This window comes from Puma concolor, chromosome F2 (assembly GCF_028749965.1).
Source record: "Puma concolor isolate L17-30 chromosome F2, mPumCon1.1.hap2, whole genome shotgun sequence".
Lineage (NCBI taxonomy): Eukaryota > Metazoa > Chordata > Mammalia > Carnivora > Felidae > Puma > Puma concolor.
The window spans coordinates 22,914,089-22,925,680 of NC_141684.1; the positions used below are offsets into that span (position 1 = coordinate 22,914,089).

General features: G+C 43.6%; 1 pseudogene; it reads left to right on the forward strand.

The window, feature by feature from the left end:
* The first annotated feature begins 9,220 nt into the window (after positions 1–9,220).
* LOC112859278 (large ribosomal subunit protein eL32 pseudogene) lies at positions 9,221–10,404 on the forward strand (annotated as a pseudogene).
* Positions 10,405–11,592: the final 1,188 nt, after the last annotated feature.

Genomic DNA, 11,592 nt, shown 5'->3' on the forward strand with positions numbered 1-11,592 from the left:
AGAAGCTGATGCCAAGACAGGATTAAATGTGTAGGAATTCTCTTAGGAGAGATGCCTGTTAGAGAAAATGGGGAGGGAGCTGGAAAACCTGGGGAGAGTTAGCAGACCATGTTGCAAGTCAGACTCCAAGTGAGGGAGAGAGGGAGGGAAGGTTGGGTTAAAATGGGTTAAAATGTTACAGACTTCTGTGCAGCCTTAGGAGAGCCTAGCAAGGTTGTTGGTGAGTCTTTGACAGTCAGCCCCCAGAAATATGTTGGCTTTGATGTCCTTGACGGGAAGCAGCCCATGGGAAGTGTGGCCTGACCACAGATGCAACAATGGATTTCAGAGCTGTATCCCTTGGTCAGTTATGGTTCCTGTAGTTAGAGGTCTTAGTCTCATGGCTGCCATAGCTGGCATTGCTCCTCTGCCCACACTTTTACACCTGTAATATAATTTATGTTTGTGTGTATCCCATTCAGTGTTTTTATGGACAATGGACAAGTACAGATAGGTATATTATTTTTGTGAGGACTGACATGGCTGGGTCTTCTCTTTCTTATAGACCTGACAGTGGATTCTGAGACATGCAGTTCAATCAGCTGAGCTGCCCTTTGGTAGGGAGAAGTCCAGTCACTCAACCTGATAAATACAGCCCTAAATATAAATGATTGGATCAAAGCAATTGCCATATCTTTCTTTTCCACATTTGTCTGGGAGCAACTCAACAGGATTGCTGGTGAAGCTCATTGATGTTCTCTAAAAAATTGTATGAGGTGAGACCTTATGCAAATTCCAGCTATAGACATGTAGCTAATTCTTCATCATTGGATTTCCATATTTCTCTTCTTGTTCCTTTAAGCCAGGGCTGCAAGGCAAATGGAGGACATAAATATGTGTTGTATTCTGAGGACTCTGACCCTCATATGTAATCCAGAGAACACAACAGTGCATCTGGAAAGACCTGGAGACTCAAGCTTCTAAGGGGCTGCAAGCATTTATTCTGCTTACTGACTACTTAGCACTCTCCAAAATCAGAAATCCTGAAGGTTGGGCAGAGTGGTAAGGGTCTTTGGGACTGGTCCGGGTGGAAGCAAAGTGTATAATAGGTGCTGTGCACCTAACTCCCTGTTTTCTCTTCTCTGATGCTGGTGCTCATATTGCCAGAGGAAGGCATTCATTTACTTTAAAATTCAATAAGCATTTATAGCATACTATTTATATGGGGCCACAGAGATGGATAGAACATGGTTTTCATCCTCAGGTAGCTCACAGTGTGGAGGGTTGAACGACTCCTAGACAGAGATTTAAATCCAGTGTGACAGGGCACTGTGAATGTGGTGAGAATAAGAGCCAGTGTGAGAAAAAAAAGTGCTACCAGAAACCAGAGGAAGAACATCTAACTTAACCTGGAAGAAGCATTATTTGGGTCCTATGAGAAAAGGTATAGTCTACCAGTGAAGGATGGGGTGGGAATGGAACTCTCAGCCTTGTGAACAAAAGCACTGTATGTGTAATAAATTATAGGCAGTTTGTGTTGCTAGAGCAATAGCTCTCAAAGTATGGTCCCAAGACCACTCAAGAGTTCCTGAGATCTTTTCAAGGGGGTCAGGATGTCTCATTCTCTCATGGTTTTAATGTCTCATGTCTCACTCTTTCATGCTGTATTAAGTGTGACATTACAACAGATTAAATGCAGAAGCAGATAGGAAAATGTAGTTGTCTGTTCTTTAGTCAGACAGGTAAGAGATTTGTAAACATGTAAAACAATGTCACTCATCACTAATTTTTTTGTTTGTTTTGAAAAACATAGTTGTTTTTCATAAAATATATCTTATATATTTAACATGTAATGGCCTCATTACTGTTAGTTTAAATCATTAATAAAATGTTTTAAAATCTTCTTGAAGTTCTAATACATAGATATAAGTAGATAAATATAGTAGATATAATCCTCAACATTTTTTTAAAGACAATAAAGTGGTTACATTACATTGCAAAAGGGAAAGACAGAAAGGAGACCAAGACAGAGGCTAGGGCTAGTGAGAAAGCAGGCAAGTGGCTGGGACAGAGTAGTTGACAACTGGTCAGTGTAGGAGCTTAGATAGACACAGAGGCAGAACGAGAAGCTTGAACTGTATTTTAGGTGCAGGGAAGCCACTGGGATTTTTCACACAAGGGAGTGAGATGATCTGAGTTTTGTTTTAAAATATTACTCTGGCTGCTTTGTGGAGAGTGGATCATGGGAAGGCAAGAATGGGAGCAGGGAGACCCATTCTGCTATTTTATTGTAGTCCAGGGAAAAGATAATGGTGGTCTGGATAGAAGAGTAACCAGAGAGGTGGATATAAATTATCCAACTCTTGGCATTTTGGAGAATGTGCCTATGGGTCTACGTGACAAATTGGATGTGTATATGGAAAGGGCAGGGAGGGGAAGAGAAAGGGAGTGATTGGGGATGTCTCTTGGGTTTTTGGATGGATGCTACTTCCTTTTACTGAGATGGAGGAGGGGCAGATTTTGGAAGCAGAGCAGGAAATCATGAGCTTTCTTTTGGAAATGCGGAGGTTGGGGTTGCCTGCTAGAGATACAAGCCAAGATCTCATCAGGTAGGCAGTTCCATATATGACTCCATAGCTCAGAGGGGAGGTCAGGGCTAGACTGTAAATTTGGGAGGCGTGGAGATATTGGGGTCATTTAGAGCCCAGACCTGGATGAGATCACCAATGACGAGACAGTGTAGACAAAGAGGTGAGGCTATGACAGAGTTGGGTGTGCATGTTGAAAACATGCCAGACCATGTGCTGGTGGTTGACCATGCATCATTTTATTCGACCACTTAGTCTCAATTTGTTTCATAGTATTTTTGGTCATCTGTATGCTTTGCTTCTCAAATCTGACCAAAATTGGATAATCTAGTCCACAAGACTCAAGCAGTAATAACTATTGGCTGAATTGAACAAAGGATGAATGTCTTACGACTGTGAGTCCTCACATAAGAAAGCTGCTTCCTGGCACTTACTGTGACAAGAAGGACACAAGAGAGGCAGCTGGAGGAGGGAGGGAGGCATCTGACTAAGAAGAAGTCTCCTCACCCTATCTGATAGAAGTGCTTGGCAATGAACCCAGCTCTATGAAGACAGGAAAGCCAGGAACATTGTTGCTGCCAGGAATATTAGGGACAGGCTGCCTTGTTCTGACATTTTGGCTGATCTAGTCACTGATCTTATACCAGTGTAGAGAGAAAAGATCACAACAGCATGGTGGCATCCTTTTGGTACAGCCCTAATTGTCATGTGCTGACATCAGTAAGATGTTAGAGAATGGACATTGACACTCAGTTTCTATCTTTTTTAAGAACATACTTCAATGTAGATGGAGAGCTGCTGGTAATAAATACTGGACTTCCCTTCTTCCCTTTCTTATATAGAAACTTCTAAATATTTATGTTTTATATATTTAGCCATTATAACAGGAAGATACATGTGTCCTATATTTTAGATCAAGGGCTCTCTGAATTCTGTATATTTCCCATTTTAAAAATCCCAACAAATTCTAGACATGTAAGTAGATGACATGGGTTCTAGCCTTTTCTCTCTTGCTATCTGATGATCTTGGGCAAGTCATTTAGCCTTATTGAGTCTCAGTTTCTTTTTTTCTTTTTTTTTTTAAGTTTCTTTATTTTGGAGTGGGGAGGGGCAGAGAGAGATGGAGAGAGAGAATTCCAAGCAGGCTCTGCACTGTCAGAGCAGAGCCCGATCCAGGACTCAATCTCATGACCATGAGATTATGAACTGAGCCGAAATTAAGAGTCAGATGCTTAACTGACTGAGACACCCAGGGACTCCGGGTTTCAGTTTCTTAGTCAGAAAAAAAAAAAAGTAGGGGACTGAGGAAGCTTGATATAAAGGTTAGTGAATATTCCAGAAGCAGACACCCTGGGAGTGTTCTGTGAAATTTGTATACACAAATGAATAAATAGGGAATATTTATAAAGGATGCAGAAAACCACCTGGAATATTCAGAGATCAGGCTGTTCTGGATCATCAGACAAAATATTCCATCAGTGATTTGGCTTAGGTTGCAAGCTATATATTGTCTTTATAAACAACAAAGTTAGATGCCCCCAAATCAATTCTTTTAATTGGAATAACAGAGAAATAGCAAATTTTGCAGAAGGGCAGGAGTATGAGTTATTTCTGCAGCCAAATCTTGAATTAGCTAATATTATATTTTCATGTATTCTTTGGGATGCCATATAGTAGGACACATTTGGAACACATATTCAGCAAACATCTACTGAGCACTTACAATGTGCCCCTGTGCTAGGCACTAGAGATAAGAAAGCAGATATAAGAAGTGGACAATGTCCCTTCCCTCTTAGAGAAAATAGTCTAATGGGAGATACAGACAAGGGAAGATAGTCACAATGCATGTGGGAAGTGCTTTCAGGGAGGAAATACAGAGGAGAGAGCCGAGCACAGATGTGGAGGTGAGCATGTCAAGAAGGTGTCTTAGTCAGCTTGGGCTGCCTAATAAAATACTAGAGCTGGGTGGATTAGACAAAGGGATGTATTTTCTCATAGTTCTGGAAGCCGGAAGTCCCAGATAAAGGTGCTGGCCAATTAGGTTTCTGGTGAGAGCCTTCTATCTGGCTTGTAGAGGGCTGCCTTTTCACTGTGTCCTCACGTGGCAGAGAGAGAGAGATCGAGAGAGAGAGAGAGAGAGAGAAGCTCTCTGGTGTCTCTTCTTATATGGGCACTAATCCCAACATGAAGGCCCCATCCTCATGATCTCATCTAAACCTTACTAGCTCCTAAAAGCCCTATATCAAAATGCCATCACGTTTCAGCTTAGGACTTCAACATAGACATTTTGGGGGGTGTACAATTCAGTCCATAGCAGAGGCTTCCTGGAAGAAGTGAGGTCTAAACTCATACCTCCTGAAGCAGTTTACTGGGGGAGGGAAGATTGACTGAAGGAGAGACGGAGGCTGGAATCGAGAAATGTTCAAGCTGAGCATCCCAGATTACTTACTATTTTCCCACTTCCTGGGTTTTTAAGCAGGATTTTCTCACCACCTGGAGGCTGTCATTCCCCCTGATGACCTTGTACCTGTGTCTCTACACTCTGATCCCAGGCTCTCCCCTCCCCCAAGCAAAGTTCATCTTATTGTCCTGCACACTGTCAAAGCAGACATTGGTGCCTCTCTGGAGAGCTCATTTGTGTCCATCCCATCTCATATTTATATATGTATATATGTTCCTATAAGGAAACGGCTGTAAATATGTGACTATAAGATGGACCCAAGTAAGCAAAGGCAAGGTCTTCTCTTTTTTTTCGTGCCTCCCCAAAAGTGTCTAGCACTGTACCACCATATACTGATCATTTAGCTTTTACTTAGCAACAAACCATGCCCAAAACTTAGTGGCTTAAAACAACAAACCTTTTATTTAGTTCATGTTTCTGTAGGTTATCTGGGTGGTTCCTCTGGATTAGGCAAGGGCAGATGATCTTTGCTGGGCTCTTTCAAGTATCTGTGGGCAGCAGGCAGGCAGACTGATGGCTGGTGATCTCAGATGGCATCACTCACATGTTGTAAACCATTTGTAAACAGGGACACCTTGATTTTCCTCGGTGTGCTGTCCATGATCTGGCTTCTGATTCCTTGCCAACATTTTGTCCATGAACCCTTGAGGCTAACCATCCTCATTTATCCATTTCCCTCAGAAGGCAGGGACCATGTTGTTTTGCTCAGTGCCATTCGAGTCCTATTGAATGAATGAATGAAGAAACTTTGCGTGCTGCCCAGAATAAGCCACACTTAGTGATGGGGGTAAGATGAAGGATTCTACCATGCCATCTTGCACCTCTGCAGCCCCACTCCTCCTTCAAAGTTCTGTTCAGATGTCATCCCTTTGGAAGCTTTTCATTATTCCCTCGCCAAATTAATCAGACTGTCTTCTGTGTTTTCACAGCACTTTCGATGGACCTTTATTGTAGCATGAGTCATATGATGCTACATACTATGTGTGTGTCTCTTTTGCGACTTAACTGCGAGGTTCTTGAGGTGATGTGATAGGATGGACCTGCTCACAACATGTCATCGGTGTGTCCGCATTTTGAATCCTCAGTTCAGCCATTTACCATTGTGTGACTGTATAAAATGGGGTCCACCCAATAACATTTGTTCTACAAATATTTGTAGATTTTCTTCTGTCTGCCAGGCACTGAGCTAACATGGGGGATGAAGTAGAATTTCCATTCTAGGGGATGAAAAAACAGGGAAATACACAACCACGTTCTTGCATACATTCTTATGTACTTACACATCTGTGATACGTGATGTGACAGGGAATAACAGGGACCCACTTACTAGCGTAGCCAGAAAGTCTTCTCCAAGCAGGTAGTTTCTAACTAGAGACTAAGGACAAAGGGAGGCCAACCACGTGATCATTGGATGACGTGTTCTAAGCAGCAAGAATGGTGAATATGGAGTCCAAGTGAAGGAAAGACCTGAAAGACAGCTAATACGGCTAAAGGCAGGGAGTGAGAGGGAGCATGGAGGGATGTGTCTGGAGACATGGCTGTTTTGTAAATAGCTGTGCCCTCCTTATCTGTGTCAGATATAATAGGTGCTTAGTAAAAACTTGCCGGATGAATGAATGAATGAATGAATGAGTAATTGAAAGATTGGAATGGGCTATGACAGGGTGAGAATTTCCCATGGTTCTTTTCTTTGTCTTCTTACTTGTGTCCAGCAGACTGTGGCACACAGATCTCTTCTAATGGGCTGGGCAATGTGGAGAACACCCTACAAGTGGGTTTTATTGGCTCTAGTTACTCTACTCCACCCCATTTCACTGTGCTGGGTGCTTCCTCAGGACAGGGTCCCCACATCATGGGATGCCATCATTCTCACCTCACTAACTGCCAATCTGGGTAGCCTCTCTTGCCCAATAATAGAACCGATGAACTGAAGTCTCTGGGGATCAATTGCCATGTTCCATGAGCAGCAAACCAGCTCCTGTTGTCTGACCGCCACTTAAATAAGGCTGTTCCTAATATCTCCCCACAAGCACCCCTCTCTAAGATACAGAATGGAGACAAATATGACAGAATCACCAGAGCTTCACTCAGAACTACATCTGTTTCCCTATGACTAAGGCTTTGTCACTGATCCAAGCTTCTTTGCTGACCCTCTTCCCAGTTAGGGTGAGAGCTCTCCCAGGAGGCTTCTCAGTCCCTTATGCAAATGTCCTGCTGGCAGCCCAGCCCTCCCCCCCCCCCCCCCCCCCACTCCACCGCCCCTGCTGTAGCTCATTAAGTATGTTTATATACCTGTGAATCCCAGAGGTGGACATAGATTAGCCTCAGGCTGGGGCACCCCGTAGGTCTGAAGCTACCTTCTTTTCTTCTCCTCCCTCCTCAAAAGCCTTACTTTTCTCTTCCCTCTCTGAGGAAAAGTCTGGTAAAGGCATTTGCGATACAGATTATTGATGGAGCATAAAGTTTTACATTTGCCAGAGACCGAGCTGAAATTCGAGAGGATGACTCCTTAAGTGTAGGGAGGGGTTTGAAATCATATAACGGGCATCTCTGCATTGCACCCTCGCTTAAAGCTGTTCTTTCCTGGACTGGTGCTCGGTACTACTGCCAGGGTAGGTGGGGCTGAGACGAAGAGCGAGCAAAACCCAGCGAGTCACTGGCCAGCTAACAGGAAGTTGGGTTGCTCTGTCAATTTGTCGGTCACAACAAGACTTGGGCTCTGGAGCCAGGCATACTTGGTGCTGAATCCCATTTGATCATTGACCCGGTCTGGGAACATAGGTCACATTGTCTCCCTGTGCCTTACTTTCCTCATCTGTGAAATGGGTAGAATAATAGTTAAGAGCCCTGATGTCAGAATCAGACTCCATCACTTGCTATCTATATGAACTTTGGCAAGTTATTTTAGCTCCCTGTGCCTCAATTTCCTTGTCAAATGGTGAAAACTATTAGTATACCTCCCTTTGCCAGGTTGTTGTAAGTATTACATTGGTTGATTCACAAGGGGCACTTAGAACAGTGCCTGGCACATAGTAAACACTGCATGGCTATTTGTTATTATCGTGGATATTATTATTGTTAGTGCCTACCGCATAGGTTGTGTAAGAATCAACGAGACAGAGAGCGTGTAGGACCTTGCCTGGCACGCGATGCCTTTCAGCTAGTGCTTTTCTTAGGGTAACAACAACACAGTGCTGTGAGCATGCGAGGTGCCTGCACTCAACTCTGTGTGAACTTCTCGAGGTGAAGTTTACAAGTTTAGGAGAGGGAGGGCTCTCAAGCTTGTTTTGCACTTTCACACACTTACTCTAACGACCCAGTTTTCTCCAGCATCTTCTGTGAGGAATGTCAAAAGCTTTCAAGCATGTAGGAGCTGCCCTTAATCACTGATAAGGGGAATAAACGAGAGGAATACAGCCGCGCGATATTAGAGCATGGTGGGTTTATGGTGTCACGTTAGGGGTGTTCTGATTTCTCTGCTCTATAAAACACCCCATATAAACTATAAAATAAAATATTTACATTTTTACATACCTAGAAGTACTGGGTGGGTAGAGTGAAGTGACTTGGTAGATTTCCAAATCCATGAGGCTTGGGGGATTCTGGTTTTGCTTCACCTGATGCAAACTGATACTCCATGGATTCTATGGAAAGCACATTTTTCTGCTTAAGTTATTCTTTTTTGGGGGGCTGGAGACCATAGTGGCTGTGGAAGAGCCTGAATAGAGGCTGCTGTGGCATTTTGAATGAATGGTCACCCAAGTTTTTGATAACTGGAGCAGGGGGATATACATATACATACATATATATATATATATATATATATATATATATATATACACACACACACATATATATTTATATATATACACACACACATATACATATATATATATAATTAATTTTTGTTTATATGAAAAGGAATTTTAAAGGCATGTAATCTAAAAATTTCTACTTGCAGCTGGTTAGTTTTCTGAGCCACCACAGAGACAGAGCTAACACCCTGCCAAAGTTTAATCATAAACTGATAGCTGTAACTTGCGGCAAGAAGTGTGGGGGGGAAACCTGATTTAATAAGCGGACAGATAAGTCAAACACCCACAAATGGTAATTTATGGCTGCAAAGGGCAGTGTTTTAAAATCACCCTAGTGAGTTATATGTTTCTGAAAAAGTAACTATGTATCTGAAAAATTATGTTCTTTGGTAATACTTTAGACAATATTTTTTTGGCCGTGTTGCCTCACTAAGGTTATAAATAACATGGTCCCTTCTACTTTTATTTTCCTAGATTAGCTAGTTGCCACCAGCTCCAGTTTCCTGGCTGTATAGAATTGCATTCTGTTCAGCTGCAAATGCTTCGTCACTCCTCCTCACTGTCACCTCAAGGCACGGATTTCAGCTGCCCATGCGGGAGCTGAGTGCCTTTGGGGATCCTTTCTTCTGATCCAGTTGCCCTGTTGCTCTTCCATAGCTACTCCACAGGCTGCCATCTTGAAAAGAAAGCAAGATATTTCTTGCTCATTCATTCACTCAGTTATCCGTTTTTCCCAGAAGGCCTTGAAGCTGCAAGTACTTGTGGGTGTGTCCAAAGCAGGCTGCCAGCTGTGGCAGTTTGTATTGCCTTCCCAAGCTGTGCATCTAGGGGAAGCAGAATACACGACCCCAAAGTATGCCCCTTTGGCATGTGGATTCTTTTGAGCTGAAGACAGTTCAGGCCCAACAGACTCAGGAAGAGCTGTTTACCTTCCTTCCCCAGTAGTGCCTGGCACATAGTAAGTGCTGCATGACTATTTGCTGTTGTTTTTGATATTATTACTGTTAGTGCCCGCCTCATAGGTCACGTGGGAATGAATGAGATGACAAGCAAGCAAGGGCTTCCTCAGCACTCCTGCGGAGGCAGCAGCTCTCCATCACTGGGCATATCATGGCTGACCTCAGACCTCTGGTGAAGCCCAAGATCGTTAGAAACAGGACCAAGAAGCTCATCTGGCACCAGTCAGACCGCTATGTCAAAATTAAGTGCAACTGGTGGAAACCCAGAGGCACTGACAATAGGGCACGAAGAAGATTCAAGGGCCAGATCTTGATGCCCAACGTTGGTTACAGGAGCAACAAGAAAACAAAGCACATGCTGCCCAGTGGCTTCCGAAAAGTTCCTAGTCCACAAGGTCGAGGAGCTTGAAGTACTGCTGACGTGCAACAGATCTTACTGTGTAGACAGTGCTCACAGTGTCTCCTCCAGGAACCGCAAAGCTGTTGTGGAACGAGCAGCCCAGCTGGCCCTCAGAGTCACCAATCCCAATGCCAGGCTGCGCAGCAAGGAAAACGAACAGACAGCTTATGTGCACTTTGTATTTGTGTTAATAAAACCATAAAACGACCAAAAAAAAAAAAAAAAGCATGCAAGGAGCTTAACTGTCTTGAAGGAATTTAGATACGGGAACTGCACCAGGAGAGAGCTAATGCCAAAGTAACTTTTTACCATAAAGACTTATCTTCATGGCACTGCAAACATTTGTCTATCAAACATTTGCTCTTCTCATCTTCCTATGAATTATCTTCCTCCCCTTTGGCACCTCAAACCTCTGCCCCTTTCTCCTGGGCTCAGGATGGCATATAAGTGTCAATTGCCTGACTGTCTTTGGGGCTCCTGCATATATGAAATTTGTTTTTCTCCTATTAATCTGTCTTATGTCAACTTAATACTAGACCAGTCAAGGAAAATAGAAGGGAAAAAGGGAAAAGTTCTCCTCTCCTACAAGAATCTACCTGGAAGAAAGAGTACCTCTGTCTAATATACACAGAGGAACTTCATCAGCTACTGAAGGGCTTGGTTAGGAGCACCAAGAGCCCATGGGAGAAGCTTTGTCTCAGGGAACATCTGTGTCTCACTGCAATTTAGCCATCAAACACCCTGGAAATGGGATTTGGGGCCTGAGGAGTTTTCTGCATTTTCTCACATTAGTTTGGCCAAGCAGGGGTTCTTAAGAACAATGATAGCAGCATCAGTGAGGACAACAGTAAACAGTGGCCGATTGTATTTTCCAAAATTGATTGCAGGCATATCTTCATTCTGCATGTTCTTCTAAAATGTGAGCTTGCTACTCCTGATCACAAGTGGAGTCCATTTCTATACTCCCTTGAGCCCCATTAATGCTTTGACCAGTAGAATGTGGTGGAAGTGACCCTGGCATTTCCATAGCCCTTTTCATGTCCTGGTAGCCTCCACTCTCAGAGGCCAGCTGCCATGAACACTGGGAGACTCCTCTGTGACCACCAGGTCGTGAGAAACCCATGTGGGGAGACCAGGGAGGAAGGCATCTGTGTGAAGGAGCCGTCTCAGAGAGGTAGCCCTGGTGAGCCGTCAGATGACCCCAGGCCCAGCTGTCCTTTGGGTGCATCCACACAGAAACCCCCAAACTAGATGGGCCCAAACGTGGCCAGTCAACCCACAGAAATGTGAGGGAGAAGACACTGCTATTTTAAACCACTAAGTTTTGGGGCATCTTGTTGTGTAGCAATGATACCCAAAACACCCTTCCTGCCTTCTGCCACTTCCTTTG